Source organism: Watersipora subatra, chromosome 5 (assembly GCF_963576615.1).
Source record: "Watersipora subatra chromosome 5, tzWatSuba1.1, whole genome shotgun sequence".
Lineage (NCBI taxonomy): Eukaryota > Metazoa > Bryozoa > Gymnolaemata > Cheilostomatida > Watersiporidae > Watersipora > Watersipora subatra.
In genome coordinates, this window is record NC_088712.1 from 14,306,802 (window position 1) to 14,327,878 (window position 21,077).

A 21,077-nucleotide genomic window follows, 5' to 3' on the forward strand; every position below is an offset into this window, starting at 1 on the left:
TTTTCTTTCATCGCTAGGGCGCATTAACGGGAATCTCCAATTAGTGTGCTTCTAACAGTGAAAGAAAATACGAAACAATGCCTCACGGCACTGTTCCGTTAGGCACTAAGTTAAAGAGCGTCGGATAATACGAAACTGTACCGTTCGGCACTGTTCCGTTCGGCACTGTTCCGTTCGGCACTGTTCCGTTCGGCACTGTTCCGTTCGGCACTGTTCCGTTCGGCACTGTTCCGTTCGGCACTGTTCCGTTCGACACTGTTCCGTTCGACACTGTTCCGTTTTAAACAGGAAAGTTGCTGCCGCGTTAAAAAGCACAGTCCTGAGTTCTGCGGCCTATACAAAGGTGCGGCTTATGTATTGTTCTATTATCGTTTTTTGGAAAATACAGCAGATGCGGCTTATATAGGGGTGCGGTTTATAGTCCGAAAAGTACGGTAATTGTTAATCTTTTGAAGAATGCTTAATGTGATTTAAGAATTCGACTTTTCAAAAAGCTGCAACAAAGTTCGTATGACAACCTATCAAGCTGTTTTTGTGATCAATCATATTTGTTTCCTTAACTTTTTCACTATGGGATTTTTTGCTTGTTTTGGCAGAACTAATTTCTGCCGAAAGATTTTGTATTATGACTCAGAATCTCTTGCTTTACTTCAAAATACTATCATAGAGCTTCTATTAAGTTGTTTGTAATCAGCAGTGCATTTGGTCACCAGATGACGTGTGGACTAGGTAGGAATTGCTTTCTCTTTCTTTGTATTTATAACCTTGGTTTTACCTAATCTGTTAGGTGTCTGGGAAGACTTGGTACCGCCCGCCTTCTATTCTAAGAGGATCTCTAGAGCTAGTCTGCTGGTGCCATCAGCTGTTATCTCCATGGTCGTTTTCAAGGCATTTATATTAATTTCTGCATGGAACTAACTAGTGTATGGCACATCCTCAACTTCTATACTAATAGAATACTTAATAACTTTTTGAACTGTTTTTCAAATCAGCTAGTAAGCAATTACGGCTTGTTCACAAGTTGTTAATGCAATTATTTATTATGGTTAAATAAAGTTACATTGTTTGCCTGTTTCATTTTATTGGTATAGGTATACTTAAGGGCTGTTGGAATGATGCAATAGTTATATTACATCAGCATTTCAAATTGTGGACATTGACCCATGTGCATTTTAATCAACTAATATTGTTTTATTATATTTTGGAAAGTACTCCTTTTTGCTTTTGTTGGTCAGACATTTAAACAAATACAGCTTGCCATGACAAGAATATAATTTTATTAATTTTGAAGCTTTCTATATTTTCACCAAAAAAAGCATGTACGTTCGCAATAGCAACATTACTAACTCGGGAGTAATCTTTTGTAAATGCTAAGTAGCAAAGTAGAGACCTCCCAGAAATTCGAATCATGAGACCACCCAGTAGTTCGAATCATGAGACCACCCAGTAGTTCGAATCATGAGACCAAGTAGTTCGAATCATGAGACCAAGTAGTTCGATTCATGAGACCACCCAGTAGTTCGATTCATGAGACCACCCAGTAGTTCGAATCATGAGACCACCCAGTATTTGGAATATGAGACCCAAGTAATTTGAATCATGAGACCTCCCAGAAATTCGAATCATGAGACCACCCAGTAGTTCGAATCATGAGACCAAGTAGTTCGAATCATGAGACCAAGTAGTTCGATTCATGAGACCACCCAGTAGTTCGATTCATGAGACCACCCAGTAGTTCGAATCATGAGACCACCCAGTATTTGGAATATGAGACCCAAGTAATTTGAATCATGAGACCTCCCAGAAATTCGAATCATGAGACCACCCAGTAGTTCGAATCATGAGACCACCCAGTAGTTCGAATCATGAGACCAAGTAGTTCGAATCATGAGACCAAGTAGTTCGATTCATGAGACCACCCAGTAGTTCGATTCATGAGACCACCCAGTAGTTCGAATCATGAGACCACCCAGTATTTGGAATATGAGACCCAAGTAATTTGAATCATGAGACCTCCCAGAAATTCGAATCATGAGACCACCCAGTAGTTCGAATCATGAGACCACCCAGTAGTTCGAATCATGAGACCAAGTAGTTCGAATCATGAGACCAAGTAGTTCGATTCATGAGACCACCCAGTAGTTCGATTCATGAGACCACCCAGTAGTTCGAATCATGAGACCACCCAGTATTTGGAATATGAGACCCAAGTAATTTGAATCATGAGACCACCCAGTAATTCGAATCATGAGACCACCCAGTAGTTCGAATCATGAGACCACCCAGTAATTCGTGTCTTTGTTAATCTTGACGCCCTTGCCTATGCCATGGTAATCCCTTTAATTGCCGCTTACTGCACATCATTAGATGCAGAAATTTCTACCTCTCGGGAAACAAAGTAAAATAACTTTAGTGTCAATTTATAGCAGAGTTGAGGAAATTAGTGTCGTGTCTACTAAGTATTATTGATAATCCAGCCACGTAACAGACCCAAATGTCCCTTTTCAGGGCCACCAATTATTATAAAAGTTGTTTAAATTACGTTTCAATAGTATTACAAAATCAATTAGTTGAGAATAAAGCAAGCAAATATCTAGGATACCTTTTGATTAAGGCCAAGGCCAGTTGTTTACGGATTTTCATTAAAAAAATTTGTTTGCCATTTGCTGTTCCATTTGCTGTTCATATTACTGACCGGACTACATCACAGCACGTATAGCTGCATCTGAAACCGGATTGTAAAGGATGAAGCTGGTTGGAGTCTGGCAGATAATTCTGTAGCTTTCATTTAAATGTTTCTCAAATATTTTGATTAAATTGGCAACATTGATATAGGATGATAGCTGCAAAGATTTTCATGATTTCCTGATTTGAATATAGGCAGAACCCTTGTTAGTTTTCAGCAGTTTGGAAGTATCCATCTATTACGATCCTGTTGAATATATCTGTAATAATATTACTAATATAAGGGAAAGTATCTTTCAGCATTGTTCTAGACATGCCATCTAGGCGCGTAGCTTTTCTCTCGGACACGGAGTAAAGATAGTAGAGGTATGTCTCACACGCGAATGCAGGAAACATTTTTTGAGTAAAGTCTGTATTAAATGCAAGCATCTCATAACACCTGTCATAAGGCACTGAGCATAGTTTTGATGTAACTGGTATAAAGTGACAGTTCAAATTTTCTGCTGCTATACTTTTAATGTTGCTACAATCCTTTCCCAGCTTCACACCTAAAAATTCTGTACCTGTCTTTTATCACCTGGTTTGGGTTGTCGAATGCCATCATCTATGTTGTTCTTTTTCCTAGAACTTATCAAACTTGTGGCAGGATTTTTTAACGCATAATATACCCAATCGCCATCGCACTTTAAGGGATTTTGCTCCTTAATATATACCATTGTACTTCCTTTTTCATACATGGAGGTACTATTTCACTTTTTACATATCGTGTTTGTTTGCAAACTATCTTTGAGATCAGGTCTTTGTATTTCAAATTAAAGTGTTCAAACATGGCATTGACATCTCTTCATATAGCAGAGGTAGTCCAAGACACATTTATAAACACATTGCTAATGTTTCTGCAGCAAATGATAAATAATCCAGATACGACTTCTGCCCTTCTGCTTTAGTATGCGACTCCCCAAATTTCTTGTTGCAGAGATTAAATAGTCACTCATAGATATATTAAATATTGGATATAGGAAATATTAAATTGTCACTCATGGATATAATGTGAATCTTCTGATCATGGTAATGTTGAGGCCTGCTAGTGTACACATGACCTATAAGGGTGAAGGAGGTATCGTTAACACGAGTAGCACCAGAAATCATAATAGTTAACCCGAGTGAGTATATGAGATCTTTTTCCCACCCTTTTAAATTGCTAGAGCGGTTAAGGTCAATGCTGAAGTCTCCAACAACTAGTATTTCTTTGCATATAAAATTGCAGGTCTAGACATAATATTTGAACTTATTATTCCAAAAAGAAACAGAGTTTGGGGGTGTTAGCCTATACACATGAGATAATGAAACTACTTGCATGACTGTGTTTGATCTTAACAGCAGGATCACCTAGATGAGGATTGTCTATATGTTCATAATTGATAAAATTGTCAATGTAGCAGACCACGCTTCAACCTTTTCTCCTATTTTATTCTTATTTATTAAGTTACATCGGAAAAAAGAAGAAAGCTGCTGATGGATTCAGACCCAAAAAATGTTTCAAACTGATAGAGTATTTTAAATTTGTGTCTAAATAGTGAACCTCGCACTTGATCAATCTAACCAGTTAATCCACAGACATTGAAATGCATGATTTTAAATAAGTTGGTATTGTGTGACAAGTTATCCACTTTGGTTTATTTCTTCACGCTGGTGGATGGTCAATAGGAAAACAGCTTCATCATTTAGGACAAAATTGAATCATTTTTTTTCAAACTCTATCCTAAACGTGCGAAAATTGTGTCCATCTTCAATATACCTAGCTGTTTTTGCACCTAGATATGATTTCAGAATATTCAGATATACCAATGATATACAACCCCCTAAAGAAAGGCAACGGCAATCATATGGGCGGGGTTTAATGATCGAGGTCTGTTGGGATTGTGCTAGCCTGGGTTTCGGAGCTAACACAATTCTCGCGGGGCGATTGCGTTGCCTTGTTAGGTTTTGGAAAACACGACTCGCTGTTATCGTGTCATTAGCTCATTCAGTCAGTAGACCCCGCGGTTCACAATAGCAACCTTGAATTTTTACAGTGTAGTGGTAATACCTAACCAAAATAATGGATCCATGCAAAATAAGACATTTCAAATTGTTTACTTTTACTAATTTTGAAATTGGTAAAAGTCGTAGTATGTGCTTAAAGTTGAATATAATTTACCCAAAAATACCTGAACAACGGCCTTTTTTCCCTAGATTTTGATTAATATTTTGCCACCCCTAATATAAAATGACAGTCTTTCATCATTGTCACATTGTTTACCTGGCCAATAGGATGGGACAGCAGGCAAAGCTGTGCAGTGTAGTTTTCATACTCAAAATCTAAATATAAATCCGAATTTGGGTTGGTTTACGATTGTGACTATTAATATCACGAATGCTTGTGAATGGCAACTGACTGATCATAATGGTGACAATATTTGGATACTTTATTTATTTGACAACAAAATGAATTCAACAAATCAGTAAAATAACCACTATAGTTCATAATATTTGTAAATTTACAATGGGCTTTATTCAGCATATTTGTTTGTTTGGGTGCCGTGTTTGGGTTCATCCTAGCCTGGGCATGGCTGTCGTGGGGGATTGGGCGAGATCCCAATCCCCCACGAGAGCCATGTCCAGGCTAGGTTCATCCCAACAGAGCTTGATCATTAAGCCCCTCCCACATGATAGCCGTCAGCTATCCTTGGGGGGCTGTATATCATTGGATATACTTGTAAATCATCACAGTTGAGCGGTGTGCCTGCCATCATGACAGTTTTTCTATTTACAGCTTCGGTATCTATAGCGAGTCTTGCTGATGAACCGCCATATAGAGTACCAGACCAGTTTTGCACCACATTATCTGTGCTGGGCTTGTTGCCTTTAGCTGGATATTAATACATGAGTTTAATGATTTTGATTGGTAAAGTGTTATTTTTTCCATTATTGTTGTTTCAAAATGACTGTTGATAGCTTTTTTACTGCTTGGGTATGCATTATTCATAAAAAAATGAATGAAATGTTTTAAACAATTACACTTATAACATTTCAATCAATTTCAATTTCAATCAATTTCAAAATTGATTAATTTTCTAATGTAGCACACCAGACTTCGACAATTCTTTTATTTTACCTTTATTTACACGTTATATCTGAGAAGGTAAAGAAACTGTTGTTGGATTTAGTCCGAGAAAACGTTTCAAAATGATACACTATTTTCAATTTGTGTCTAGATAGTGAACCTCACACTTGATCAACCTTATCAGTAAATCCACTGACATTGAAATGCATGATCTTAAATGAGCTGGTGACCAGTTATAGCTCCATCATTTAAGACTTTGATCCGATCATTTTTTTTCAAACTTTATCATAAATGTGCAATTTTTTTACCATCTTCTATGAACCTAGCTGTTCTTTCACCTAGATATGATTTCAGAATATTCAGATATGTCTGTAAATCATTAGACATTAGTTCAGTGGTGTGCTTTTCATCATGACAAGGTTTCTATCGACAGTTTCAGGATCTATAGCGAGTTTTCCTGATGAACCGCCAAATAGAGCACCAGACCAGTTTTTAGCTGAATGCTAAGGCATAAATTTAATGGTTTTAATTAGTAGTGTTAATTTTTTGTTATTGTTGATTCAAAATGACCATTGATAGGTTTTCTGATTGCATCTGGATTGAAGTCATTAGCGAGTGTTTCGTATCAGTTAGTAGGACTGATGAGGATGATGATGCACTGTTCTGGTTTAAAAGTTCTTTCTTGCTTATTTATTATGTTAATTCCTTCTGGGTTTGGTAGAATAGTTTTTATCTGAGGGCCTGATAATGTGGTATCATAGTATGTGTCACCTTATCTGAGTATGCACTGCTTAGTGTTTGAGCTGTGGGATGCTGAACCTTATGAAATTTCATTGTTGAGTTCTTTGCCATTAGTTTAATCAGGTTGTTCTTAGACTGCAATAAATTTGTGACAACATTCTAAAGGCTGGATACAGTCTTTGATTGATTTTATATTAAATCTTCCACTGATAAATCTTTTTAGACTGTAGCGGCAGCCCTAGCCATGATCAGCACACTTGTATTTTGAAGGGTTACATGGTGCTGCCATGATTCATTTATTTGGGTTGGCTGTCTATTTTCCTGTTTGCTCTTTATTTGACCTGGTGGATGATTAATTAGTAGGCTGCCTGAACTGGTCATCATTGCGCAATGCACTAACTTTCAATGATGAAAGTGTAATGACAACGCTGTCATCTTTAATAAAAGCAACAAATGAATCGGCGAAACCCTATTGCTTACCAATTGCAAAAGTTATTTCAGTGATTTATAAGTTCTAATTTTATACTTAGCAGTAGTTGTTTACTTACATATTGACAAGATTGCCACTGTATAAAAGCCAGATATCGTTTCAAGACAGCAGTACAGCACGAACAGTAAATAGGTGCGCTCAAAGGTACAAGTGACACTTTCAACTGTATCTCTCAAGCAGATTGTAGTATTAGCTAGTTTCGTGACAGAAAGTACAATGTATGTAATTTCTCATTTTATATAGCCACTATATATTCCTCAACTGCGATTTTATAGTTTTAGCAGAATGGCTATAGCTTAACATTTTAATGATTTACATCTGTTTGTTGCTGTGACAATACTGAATTTATATCTCAGTATACGCTATTTTTACCAATGCTATCTTTTAACAACTGCTTAAAGAGTGATGTAAAACTTTTATATATCATGAAACTGGTATAAATTTTGACTGAATGCAAAATCTTGTCTATCGATGCTTTTTATAATATGCATAATTCTATTGTAGTTTTAATATTGTAAACTGGCCAATAAAGTTTGCATCGGTCACAAACCCCTCTCATATCTATACGGAACATAGCTACAAGACCGCTGTCACTAAACGGTTCAGCGGTTTCTACTGGTAAATACTGTCACATACTAAAGTTGTTGCCAATTGGATGCCTATGGTCAAAGAATTCATCAAAAGGCCATCTAACTCTTCAAAGGTTTCTGTTCCTAAAAACTCCTCTGGTTTATGACGGTTAGATACTAAGCTACTTACCCAATTAACAATCAATTTTGCTAGTTAAACCATTTTCTTTTGAGAAAGTTTGGCGGCTAGTGGAAAAGAGGGCAGAGAAGAAGAGCTGAGTTAGTAGAAGAAAAGTAGGTTTTGATCTACACCAACTTTTCGATTTGTGGGTCTAAATCATGTGCAGTCAGATATGACTTAGGAAAAGCGTTTTCATGGGTTGCCTTTCATCCACTTCCATTGATGAGAGTGAAGTTAATTAAGGCAGAGAGACAATAGCTGAGGTTGAGAAAACATTATTGACTCAATCAATAGGCTCCATGCTAGTCAATTATAGTGACAATGTTGGTAGCGACGATGTTTATTGCAGCGATATTGGCACTGACAGTTGTTACAGTTGTCATAGTGATAATGATGGGAGATGATAGATGGGAGATGATAGATGGGAGAGCACTTGTTACAGTGGTACAGGGTTAGACAAACCAGAGGCACGGAATATGAAAATTGATTTAATTGAGTCAGGTCACGCCATCACAAGTAAGGGGAGTTATTATATATGTTCATTGAAACTTCTGGTGTAGCCCCAAGAAAGAGCATGTTGTAGGATATAATTTATGGGACTTTGTTTTGACAAAAAATCTCGAGATATACGAGAAGCATGAAAATATTTGGCTGAAATCTATAAAATTGTGAAAGGCTTGTAATTGGCTGAGACAAATTATCAACGAATGTGACTAGCCTATATTGTGATTGGTATCGACCGAGACTCATATAACAACACACAAGTGAAAAACCAATGCAATTTGTCATAGTAAATACAATGCCACTGATTAGATTGCGCTAAAGAATGTACCCCTTTCCAATCAATTGCATTATATTTACCATGTTGAAATGCAATGGTATTTTTCTTGTAAGTTGTTATATGCGTATCGTGCTATATTGATCACAAAATAGACTAAATCGCACTTACTAACCATTTGTTTCCGCTAATTACAAACGCTTCCTAGACGAATTTGGTGTGCACTCCGTGATATAAGAATAATATAATGAAACTATGGGATAACAGAGCTCATTGTTCTAGTGAGTATATGAATCTACCTATTGTGTTTACCTGCATCTATAAATTTCAAAGTTTTTTGTCGTCTGGATGTCTGCCTTTCCAGCTATAGATATTCAATTCTTGAAAATAAAAGCTCACTGCGCACTGGATTTGAACTCTTGTTTATTGCAACCACAAGTTATAAAACCACGAATGTGATAACTGACCTATACAGTCCCTAGAAATTGAATACTCTTATCATATAGGGTGTATGTTATGCACACACATATGCTGCAAACGTGCACGCCAAATGTGCACTTTTGATTATTAACTAATATTATCTTTTGTGTTTTTTAATTTTCAAAATCATTATCATTATTAGTCGTTAAATAATCGTTATTATTATCTTGAGTAGAAATAGTTTCTGCATTCTCTCTCTCCACTCATTCAGATATCTCATTTATACAGTTGTACCAGTACCGTCAGGTATCAGTATTGTTGTATTTAAAATTTTGATGGATAGCTTCTGCTGGAACAGATACTCTTACACGCACACCCGCACACACACACGCACGCACTCACGCACACACACGCACACACACACTCACACCCGCACACACACACACACACGCACTCACACACGCACTCACTCACTCACACGCACACACACACACTTCTATGCGCGAACCATTACTATTAATTCAACATATTCAGGACGATTACATTGTTTTCTCAATTTACATTGATTGTATCATTACCAAATCATCTTTTATTGTTATTGTAGAAAAACAAACTTGATGTAGCTATTACTTGCTCATTATTTCACATTTACAATTAAACAGTATTCTAGTTGTTTATTTTGTTTCTTAATTTATATGCCTGCCCAAAGCATTTTCCTCGTAATATAAAGTTTGAAAGTTACAGATGCTTGACAAAATTTAAAAATGTTTACAGATGTTTTATTTGTTCTCTTAATTTATTTAAACTGCACAAAGCACTTTTCTCATGATACAAAGTTTAAAAGTTAGAATGTTAACTGTTATTATAAGTTAAATAAAATTAAATTTTTTCGTGCAATAGCTTTTATTACCCAGGCAAAGCAGGGCCTTTTCAGAAAGTTTTTATATTGTCACATTTATAGTATGTTAACATGCACTCCACGGGTAGCCTGTCTTGACTGTTGAGGTAGCCATGAATCAATGGTAGGTCACTGACTGGTAGTAGAGTGTGGAATTGATGTTCAATGACTAATAGTTTCTATTTGGAAAGAACCCACCTGATAAATTCGTCATGGTTTCTTGACTATATTTTGAGAACATAAAACGTGAAACGCAATATATGAATACACGAGATCGTTAGGAGATAATACGAGAGAAAAGATAATTGACCAATCAGATCATAACATGAAATAAACATTAGTCGATTAGTGTTTACTGAGGCATCATGCATTGTTTCTCAACACGCCCCCGCAATGTTTATGCCGATGTTTTGTGTCAGGTGCTGGTGTTGTACCTTCCCCAATGGCTTTGTCAGGATGTCGGCTAGATTATCGCTACTTGGTATGTACTGATATTCAGCATCGTCACGCTCGCGGATGAAATGATATCGTACATCTATATGCTTTGTGCGGTTCATCTGACCTGGACGTTTTGTTGTGAGTGCTATAGCACCTTGATTGTCACAGTGAATGAGTGTTTTTGGTGGTTGAGCAATAGAATGTCCTAGTGATACGCAGAATTCACGTAAATAAATCATCTCCTTCACAGCTTCAGCGAGAGCAATGTACTCAGCCTCACACGATGACAGTGCGACAGTCGGTTGTTTCCTGGTTCTCCAACTAATTGCAGCACTGCCGAGTGTGAACATATATCCAATGGTTGATCTTCGGGACTCTTGGTCTCCGGCCCAGTCTGAGTCACAATAGCCAGTTAAATTACCATGACTTTGTGTAAACGTCAGTTTATAGTGTTTGGTTGCTTGGATATATCGAAACAAGCGTTTCAGTGCCTCGAATTGAGGCTTCCCAGGATTGTTCAGATATTGGGATAACTTGGAAACTGTCCAACAGATATCTGGTCGAGTGGATGTCATGAGGTATAAAAGACCACCTATGGCTTCTCTATAGGGAAAGTTCTTCGTGTCATCCGTTTCTGTGTTATTATTAGATAGTAGCTGGATTCCCTTTTCAGCGGGTGTTGCTGCCGGTTTGCAGTTTTCCATTTTAAACTTGCGCAAGATCTCGGTTGTGTACCTCTCTTGGCTCATGTGGTAATTTCCCTTCTCATCAAATGAAAAGTCAATGCCGAGGAACCATTTGAGTCTCCCTCGGTCATCCACGTGAAATCTCTTGTTCAGAAGCTTCTTTGTATAGTCAATCATTGTTGGTTTGTTGCTCGCAATGATGATGTCGTCGACCCAGAACAGGATCAGAATTTGGTTTCTGAGATCAGCTTTTGTGTAGATGCACGGGTCACTTAAGTTTGGAGTGAATCCATTTGATGTCAAGAATTCTGTCAGAGTCTGATACCAGTTACGCCCACTTTGTTTCAGGCCGTAGATAGATTTTTTTAAATGACAACTGAGGTTTGTGCCATCTTGTGTTTTTTCTTTATAGCCTTGTGGTTGCTCAAGATAAATCTCTTTGTTTATGGGTGCATTAAGATATGCTCCCTTGACATCCATTTGATGGAGTTCCAGACTTTCATTAGTAGCTTTTTGCAGTAAGGTTCGGATTGATGTGAGTCTTGTGGTAGGTGAGAAAGTTTCTTCATAGTCTATCCCCTGAGTCTGGGAATAGCCTTTGGCCACATATCTGGCCTTATATTTCACTTGGCCAGGGGCTTCACCTTGCTTCAGGGCATAAACCCAACGTCCTTTGGTTTCATTTCTGTTTGTAGGTAAGGTTTTGACTTCCCAGGTTTCGTTTAATTTCAGAGTGTTTACTTCAATGTCCATTGCTTCCTGCCATTTGTCTCTCTCATCAGATGTTATGGCTTCTTCATAAGTGTGGGGGACATTGTATATCGCCCTGTATGCATAGTCAACATTGACTGTTTTGTGAACATAGTCGGATAAATATTTTGGTTCGTTTCTTTGTCTGTTGGGACGTGTTTTGGTATTTGTAAGGTTTTCAGCAGGTTCTTGTGGTATGGCATCCTCCCATGGTGTGTCATTTCTGCTCTTGTTAGTTTGTTTTGTAACAGGTTCTTGTGGTATAACATCACTTCTTGGTGTGTCATTTCTGCTTTTTGTTTTTCTGTCAGCAGGTCCTTGTGGCAAGACATCACCTGTCGGTGTGCCATTTATACTGGAATTTGTTTGTTCTTCAGGTTCTTGTGATATGAAATCACTTAGTGTGTCTTTTCCGCTGATATTTGTTGGTTCTTCTATTAAATCGTCATCCATATCCGAGGCTCCAGTTTTATGGATCTGAAGATTTCTTGAGGTTATGATTGTGGTTCTCTCTGTCAACACTATGTAACTCTGACTTCTTGTGTGTATACCTAAGTAGGTACCAGGTTGGCCTCGGTCCTGTAACTTCGTTTTGTGACCCTCTGAATAATAGGTGCATGATGAGCCAAATAGATGAAGCTTCCTCATGTCTGGTTTCATACCAGTCATCAGTTGAAAAGCAGTTGACCCGGTTCGTCTCTGATAACTTCTGTTGCGGATGTATTGGGCATGACGAAGGGCATAGGGCCACAAGTTCTTAGAAAGGTTTGCATCTTTAATCATCGCTCTTGTGGTTTCCATGAGTGGTCGCCAGGATCTTTCTACTTTACCATTCTGGTAAGATGAGTACGGGGCTGTGGTAGTGTGTTTGATTCCATGTTCCCTTAATACGGCTGTGAAAGATGCACCAATGTATTCTCCTCCTCCATCTGAATGGAGCTCTTGGATTTTTCCAACTGCTGCAACATCTGTGATGAACTGCTTCGGGGCTGTTGTGGCATCATCTTTGTGACGAAGTGGGTATGTGTGTATCGTGCTTGAGAATTCATCCATGAAGTTGATAGCAAATCTGTGGCCTTCCTTAGATGTCGGAGATATCGGTCCACAGAGATCTGAATGTACTCTTTGGAGAGGCTTTGTAGCAAGGATCTGTTGTTCATCTTGTTTGTGTGGTTGTTATGTTATTTTTGTTTCTAGGCAGGTGATGCAGGTCTTACGACCTTTTGTGAGATCAGCAATTCTCATGCCATCGGTCACCTCCTGTAGTTTGATTATGTCTTCACGATTGGCATGTCCCAAAGTTTTATGCCATTCATCAAGTGACTTGGTTACATAGGCAGAACTCTGTTTCTCGCTGTTGTTTGTTTGTAGGATGAACAGTCTACCTTTGCTTATGATAGGGTACTCCGTGTTTCTTGCAACTAGGATGTTTCTTTCTGGTGAGAATGAGATTTTGGCTCCGCATGCAGTGGCTGCACGTACTGAGAATAAGCTTTGAGGAAAGCTTGGAGCGTAGAGTGCATCTTCGAGGAACATGGTTCTCCCCTGATTCTGTTTGTCTATGATTGTGTATTTGGCGGTTCCACGAGCCTTGATGATCTCATTTGATGAGTGGCCATCGGCCATCTCAATAAAATGCTTTGTTGGCTGGAAAGTGTGGTCAAAGTCAATGAAAGCTTCTTTGGTGTTTATTACATGGCTTGTTGCGCCACAGTCTACCATGAGTTGGAATGACTCGGAATCCTGGGATGAAGGGTTTGTGGGGTTGAATGCATCTATTTTGAATGCAAATGAATCGTCGTCATCATGTGTTGCGTAGGCAGTATTTGACATAAACTGTTGTTCTCTTTTCTTTCTGCGGCAAACTATCTCCACATGTCCTTTTAGGTGGCAGTGCCCACATTTCAGTTTATCTCTGGAGTAGCATTGAGATGCGTTATGATTTTTTCGTCCACATGCTTGACAAACTTGGCATGGAATATTGTGAAATTTTGTTGGTTTCTGATTAGAGAATGTTCTGGAAAGATTTTGGTTCCTTGTCGGCCTTTGTGTGCTAACAGTCATAGCAGTTGCGGGTTGACTTCTTTGCTGTCGATCAAAATTTGTGAGTTTGGCTTTGAATTCAGCGAAAGTTTCAGTTTTATCAAGTTGTGTATGTACAACAATGAATGATTGATAAGAAGATGGGAGGCCTTTCAAAATCATGGCTTTTATCAGATTGTCACTGATTGTTTCATTAGCTGCTTTCAAACCAGTTGCATAATTTTCAGCGCGAATTAGATATCCTGTGATGTCTTCAGCTTCATTCATCTCGATGGTAGTGAGTTGTTCATACAGTGTTAATACTCTTGGTTTTTCAGTGGATATGTAGTGATTACGTAGGATTTGTAATGTTTTACGTCCGTCATTACTAGCATCTCGCATGATAAGTTGTAAAGAACGTTCGTCTATGTATTGAACTAACTCAGCGTAGGCTCGTTTATTGTGCTTTTTAAAATCTGTATGATTATCTACATCTTCTTCTTTTGGCAAAATTGACTGATGAACAAGTTCATTTTGAGTGTACAAGTGAGCAAGGAATCTAGTTTCCCAAATGTCGTAGCAATTCATGTCACCATTGAAATACAATCTCTGCAGTAGTTCATTTTTACTGGCCCTGGGCCCATAACCTGTTGAGGTAGCCATGAATCAATGGTAGGTCACTGACTGGTAGTAGAGTGTGGAATTGATGTTCGATGACTAATAGTTTCTATTTGGAAAGAACCCACCTGATAAATTCGTCATGATTTCTTGACTATATTTTGAGAACATAAAACGTGAAACGCAATATATGAATACACGAGATCGTTAGGAGATAATACGAGAGAAAAGATAATTGACCAATCAGATCATAACATGAAATAAACATTAGTCGATTAGTGTTTACTGAGGCATCATGCATTGTTTCTCAACATTGACAAGCTGTTGTTTTTGCGTAGTTGTCCCCCCCCCCCCCGTCGAGCAACAACAGCTTGTCACAAGACGTACTGCACCTGATGCATCAGCTGCACTTATAGGGAGTTGTTCTCTTCCATTTACGCGGCTTGGCCGCGATGTTATGTTGGTCGCTCTATTAGGAATCATAACAGATTTCACGCAAAAATTTATGTAGAAAAATTAAGACGGGGGGGGGGGGGGGGGGGGGGGACAACTACGCAAAACAACAGCTTGTCAAAACAGGCTAACTCCACGGGATATGATTACTACAAAACTAGGAAACAACAAAGTCAATCGTCCGAGTTAACAAATGAGATAATTATTGCATTTAATCGCATTAATGTCAAAAAGCAAAAAAAGCCATCAATTAATCTTGTGCAGTGTCCACAACCGTGTTCCCATCATCATACGACATCTGGCTAAAATAGAAATACACATGAGTTGTTACTGGTTCTAATAACAAGCATGGCTCCAATAAAATCATGATAACATCTTGATAGAAGGGAGTGTTGTAGCTGATGTAAATATGATTATAACTCACATTTCGCTCCCATTTCCTACAAGGTGATCATCGGTATCTTCTTCTATGCTAATAGAAATCTTCGGAATAAGTTGTACTGGAGGTTTATTTTGAGGCTGACATTGCCCACGGCTTGTATTGACATGAGTACGGCGATAGCGTTGGCTTTTTGGCCGCTGCTGTTTTCTTTGGCGTTCCCGCTTTCGTTTTATCCGTAGCTTTTCCCTCTTTTGTTTTTCGCCATCATGAAGAACCTGTCAAAAATGAATTATGGTTAAGTTGTCAATGGTTCTAATAGCAAGCATGATAACATCTTGAAGAGTGGTACTGTTGAATCTAATGTAAAAATGATTATATTTAACTAAGAATCTGTTTCTAATTGGTCGATTTTCATAAGTTGTCCAATATTGTCAAATATCTTGTGAAATTAAAATATTGCAAAGCATTATATTTTAGCAGTTTAATACATCTTATCTTTGAAGCTCCGTTCTAAAACTCACTGGGAAACATAGCAACAAAATGTTTGCTAAAACTAAATCAACTTTTACGGAGTAATTTACCACCTTTAGCCATGATTTATTATCTATTATTTATTGTTAACTTATCATTCTAATCATTGAGTAGACAACCGTAACAAAACAAAAATAAATAATTCATAAAGCTTTTAGCTAAAATTGCATTTAATTATATTTTGCATTTATTTTATGTGCTCTGTTGAATATACCAATTGACTAAAGATTCTCAAAAAACGAAATCTTTCTTATTCCATTGTTTTAATGCCAAAAAACTAACTTTTATAAAGGTTTTAAGATGTAAAAGTAATAGCTCTTTCTGAAAAAAATTACAGTTTGCTGATGAAAGCTTGTGAGTGTGAAAGGGAATTTTGGCTAAATCAATAAATTTATAGCTGAAAATGACGGTTAACTATTTTATTCATTGCAATTTTCTTTTAAGTAAATTTTACATAAAATTTTACATAACACTAAATAGTTCAAACATCGGAAAGAAAAGTATACATTTTGGAGTTAGAAACTCCAAACAAAGAATAAATATTGCTTTGCAAACTTAGGCTAATTTTATAGAGAAATCTTCGGATAACACCGCAATACTAAAAAGTACTAAAGATTGTCGGTAATGTTTTCAAGAACAATAAAATTAAATTATACACAGTTGTAGTCCCTATAGATTTTGCATAAATGCGCAGATGACAATGAAAGGGTTAATCAGTTGGCTATACCACCAAACATCGAGGATTTCATGCAAAAGATTATTTTTTTAAACTGTCACAGTGTGAGTCTGTAAAACAATGACACCTGCTTACTGCTATATATGATGAAATACATGTACTTATATTAGTATTTTTATAATTTGACATTGTTGGTATTACACAGTGATTCATGACTGTTGAAACGATAAGTCTATCAGTGAGTTTTATCATGCTATTTTTAAACTTGGTTTTTGCTGGTTTTTATTCCGCACGTTCGTTGCTTTTTTATCACGTAACTGTAAATCTCCTGACTGACACATTGCATGTACCCAAACAGTTATGGTGTCCCTGCCACCTATTCTGTGTCTAGCAGTGTCAAAAACAACCTTTGAGAAAATTTGATTGATGTGGCTGGCTCACATTCTACCAGCTGGTTCAAAACGTTGTGTCAGTGTTAATCACACAATAATTTGTAGATTGTCTGTGATAACAGTGTTCATTCTATCATCAATCCACCTGAGTTTAAATTAATAAAATGTCATGGAATAGCGGTCACATTATACAATGCAGTCCTGAAGTCTATTAAGTATTAGCCCTGTAACTACTGTCACTAAAGAAAATATAGATTGAGCGATCCGCAATAGCCCCTTGCCCTCACCAATTGGTATACAATTCCTAAGCTATCGTAGATGCTTGGCTAACTTTTGGAAAACTTTGACAGCAGCAATCTTTTTCAAAGTTCATGAGTGCTTTGACGATACTTTTAGTTTATGGTGCACATAATCACTAAATGATCCTCAAAGTACAACGCTGACACATAATGTGAACCAGTTTCTAGATGCCAAAATAGAAATAGGTGCGGTAACAGGAACACTTGTTGAAAATCTGTACAAACCTAAACTCTAATCAGTCCTAAAATCATTGATGATACAAAAACTGCACCCATTTGTGACACAGCACATGCCACTGCGACACGGATATATGAGATTTGCTTCTGGACTACCACAACAATTGGAAAGGCTGCTCACTAAGAAATGATAAATTGGTAATAGGTTTTGATAAACCTGTTACAAACAAGAAACTATAATTTTGTAGAAGCTATAGAAAATGAAAGAGTGCCTAGTAAACCATTTCAGAAGGTAAATTAAAGCACTAACCTCGTCCTCTTTTTTTGTGCTACTAGTGGTACCACCTTGCCCTATGGCATCTTTAACCTTAAATCTTTTAGCTTCAACCTTTTCCTCATGTCTCCCAACATCCCTCCGGTGGTTTTCCTAAGGCACAATTGATAAATAGTCATGTTTGTAAACATAAGTACATGTAAAGTGAAACGCTAATCGAAAGTAACCAACATGGTAGGTAGCTAACATACTATTACATTTATGTCTTTTTGGTCATTTCTATCATGAACCCAGTGGCACTAAAGACAACCTTGCAGAAACTTTAGTAGATTTTATTAAAAGGTATCAGTAAGTTTTATTATTCTCTATTATTTTTGATGTTTGGGGTATTCTGGCTGTCAGGATATTTTAAGATTGAAATATCCTGACAGTCATATACCTGATTAAAATATTTTGATACTTCTTGATAAAATCTTCCAAATCTTTGTGCACTTTCATCTTTGATAATTCTGTAAAAACACACTAACGAGATAATAGAACTTAACATTGTTGATTATTAAAAGTATCATTATCGTAGTTGGTGAATTTTTTTACTAATCCCAAAAAATTTGGTATTCGAGATATCTGTGTTTAGTAGCAATATTAGGATATTAGAAAAAAGCTAGCTCATAAAAACACTGGCACACATCAACATAATAAGGTTTTACGCAACAGTATAAAATGTGCTCACAATTGTGCCAAAGAATAATAGGTCATCTCTGTTATTTGTTAGATTTAAAGTTAGCAAACATTAGATTGAAAGCATTTAGGGAATTTTTTTACTTGACATGGAGTTTTTCATTTCTCTATATTGATAAAAAGCAAGATAGACTGATGTAGAAAATAGCATATCTTTATTGCATCATGCAATTTCACAATATTTATACCATAGAATGAGTAGTAGACATTTTGCATACTAGCTGCCAACTGGCAACAGGCGCTTTCAAAAAACGTGATAAGCTCACTTGCATATTTTATGGCACTAGATATTATGAAAACAAGTTTGTTTAAACAAGTTACAGCTGAAATTAACTTAATGTTTCAAATCTTTTAAACAGATGAAAGTTTTTAAAATTTAATCAAGTGTACAACTGGTCAAAAGCAATTTTCAATGATACTTTACAAATTGATGAAGACACCACAAATGTGCAGTCGGGAACCAATGATGTTGAGTCTAGTTTCAGTTTGTAAACACAAGTGTGATGCAGGCCTATTCACACTCCAACATATTGTAAATGATTTTGCACAGATAAGCTGTCATCAGCAATAAAATTTTTCTGACAGACATACTATCCGAGAGAGAAGTGCTATAGATGATCGAACGGGTAGAATTGAAGCTCAAAATCAACTCAATAGGAAAAGAAGTAGCAAATCAAAGGCATTGGATTTACATGTAGTACTCTACTAGCTTCTTAGATAATGGCCTCTAGGAACCTAGTAGCTTCTACATACTAAAGCGGGTGATCAACGTAATTTCCAAGCGGACACACCAGTGATTGTAGATGATAAAACTAACTTAGCTGTAACTAACTATAACTTAGCTGCCAACCTTTACGTGCATATGATAAATTTACCTGTTATGATGTGACTTGCTATAAAGAACCAATTAAACATAAAATTTATACCTAGATAGAAAAAACATTGATCAATAATGAGATTAGACTAATTCCATCAGATTTTTTTTGATGAATGAATCTAAAGATTGCATACCTCAATTGCTGCCATTCTTTGGGTAGTTGATGTCTAAAAGTAACACAAAATTCAACTCAGATTAACTGTGCTAAGACCCATTATTGCAAGGTAGGAAAATGCTAGTTACAAACAAAATTTTAGTATTTAGAAATTCTTCTGAGCAACTCAAATCTTATCTAAATCTTAAATTTATTCTTATAAAATAAATTAATCAAGTAATTGTTAAACGATTGCAGAAACTTTTCTTTTTTTATTAAACAGTCATGCAAGAAATGCAATATTTTCTTTGGCTTACCAACGCTTCGACAGGAGCATTTTTGTTAGTAAGCCTTGCGATGCCAGATTTTTTTGAGTTTCATTGAAATAGTCAGCAAGGTTGGTGTTTAACAGATTGATTCTCAAAAATGAGATAATTATTTGAAACCAAAAATAAATTTTTTCTTTGGCGCAGGTAATGAATTAATAAATCAGAATATAAGCTGAAAAAAATAAATACCAGGCCAGTATGTTAAGAACAGTTTTAATGTTTTGTAAATTAGTATTTAGGTCAAATAGAATGTTAAGAACATAAAAGAAAAAATACCAATGAAAATGCAAGAATGGTGTTAGGCTAGAGTTTGCGACAATTTTGAAAATAATGATCATGAGACAAAAAATTGTCCTATTGTTAAATGTCCTTTTTATCGAAAGTAAGATCATTTATCTCATAGTTGCAAGAGTATAGATCATGATGTGAGTTGCAATAAAGAACATGGAAATAAGGTAGTAGCAGACACAACAAAAATTATTAACAGGAAGGTGGAAAGAAATGATACAATTGGCTACAAGATCAAGCATATTATGCATAAATATAAGAGCCACAGTATTACTAGCAAGATCATTGCCAGATGGAGGAGATTGGCACCCTTGACTGAGCAACCTAATAAAGCCTAATGTTTCACAGCACCACCTCGCTAGCGTGTCTTTTCCTATTATTATTTTTCATATGAACTGGCATTCTGGATGCTTGAGACCCTACCAGGTTTCCAGCACGGTACAGCTAACCATTACTTAGTAGTCCATCAGTTCAGGGAGACCACTACCTCTGCCTCAAGAGCAGCATTTGTATCTTGGATGCTACCCTCGATTTGTTGCTCTATGGGTACACGGTACAACAGTCAACACCCATTGGCTCCTTTACTTACACACCTTATTTCAACCAGACATGAACTTGTGCCTAGCGCAATTAGAGAGCTTGGTACTCGACAACACTTGTCATAACTAAAAAAGCAATTTTCATGTATCCAAAACCGCAACCCACAAAATCCAGAAGCAATACGAATAGCTCAACCTCTCTGCCGCTCCTTCATGGTCATACAGCTGTGAAAAGGCTTCTTTTCAGACTAATGTAATCGGACCAAATTATGTTATACAGAGCCTGGAAGAAGAAATGCTGTAACTACTGCGTATCTTATGCTACCGAAAATTTAGTAAATTGGAGCTATCAGGCTGCCACCAGCAATTAAAAGCCTTGTTTGAAAAACTGTGTTGAAAAGTCGGATAAAATTAGGTTTTCAACAACTGATATGACCTATCATTGAGCTCATTTGACAACAGACCATACTAAACACATGTGTCATATTTAATTGTTACAGCCAAAATTTCATTTAAATCTAAATATGTAATAAGTAATTGGATTGCCAGAATTGGAGGAAAATAGATGATATGCCATTGAAGCTGACAAAAATCCCTGATAGAGTATACTTGTCAGAAAGCATAATTTGATGCCAGCAAAGTTCTA

The 21,077-nt window shown here is 36.8% G+C and overlaps 1 protein-coding gene across 2 annotated transcripts in view; it reads left to right on the forward strand.

Moving 5' to 3' along the window:
- LOC137396509 (alpha-(1,6)-fucosyltransferase-like) overlaps window positions 1–21,077 on the forward strand; it is a 116,126-nt gene that overhangs the window by 26,395 nt on the left and 68,654 nt on the right. Inside the window, exon 14 of one of the 2 annotated variants that reach the window (XM_068082814.1) lies at window positions 788–1,263. The exons of the other annotated variant lie outside the window; for it this stretch is intronic. The gene's annotated coding sequence lies outside the window, so the exon portion shown is untranslated. Of the gene's footprint in view, window positions 1–787; window positions 1,264–21,077 lie in introns of those variants that run through there. 2 annotated transcript variants of the gene reach the window in all.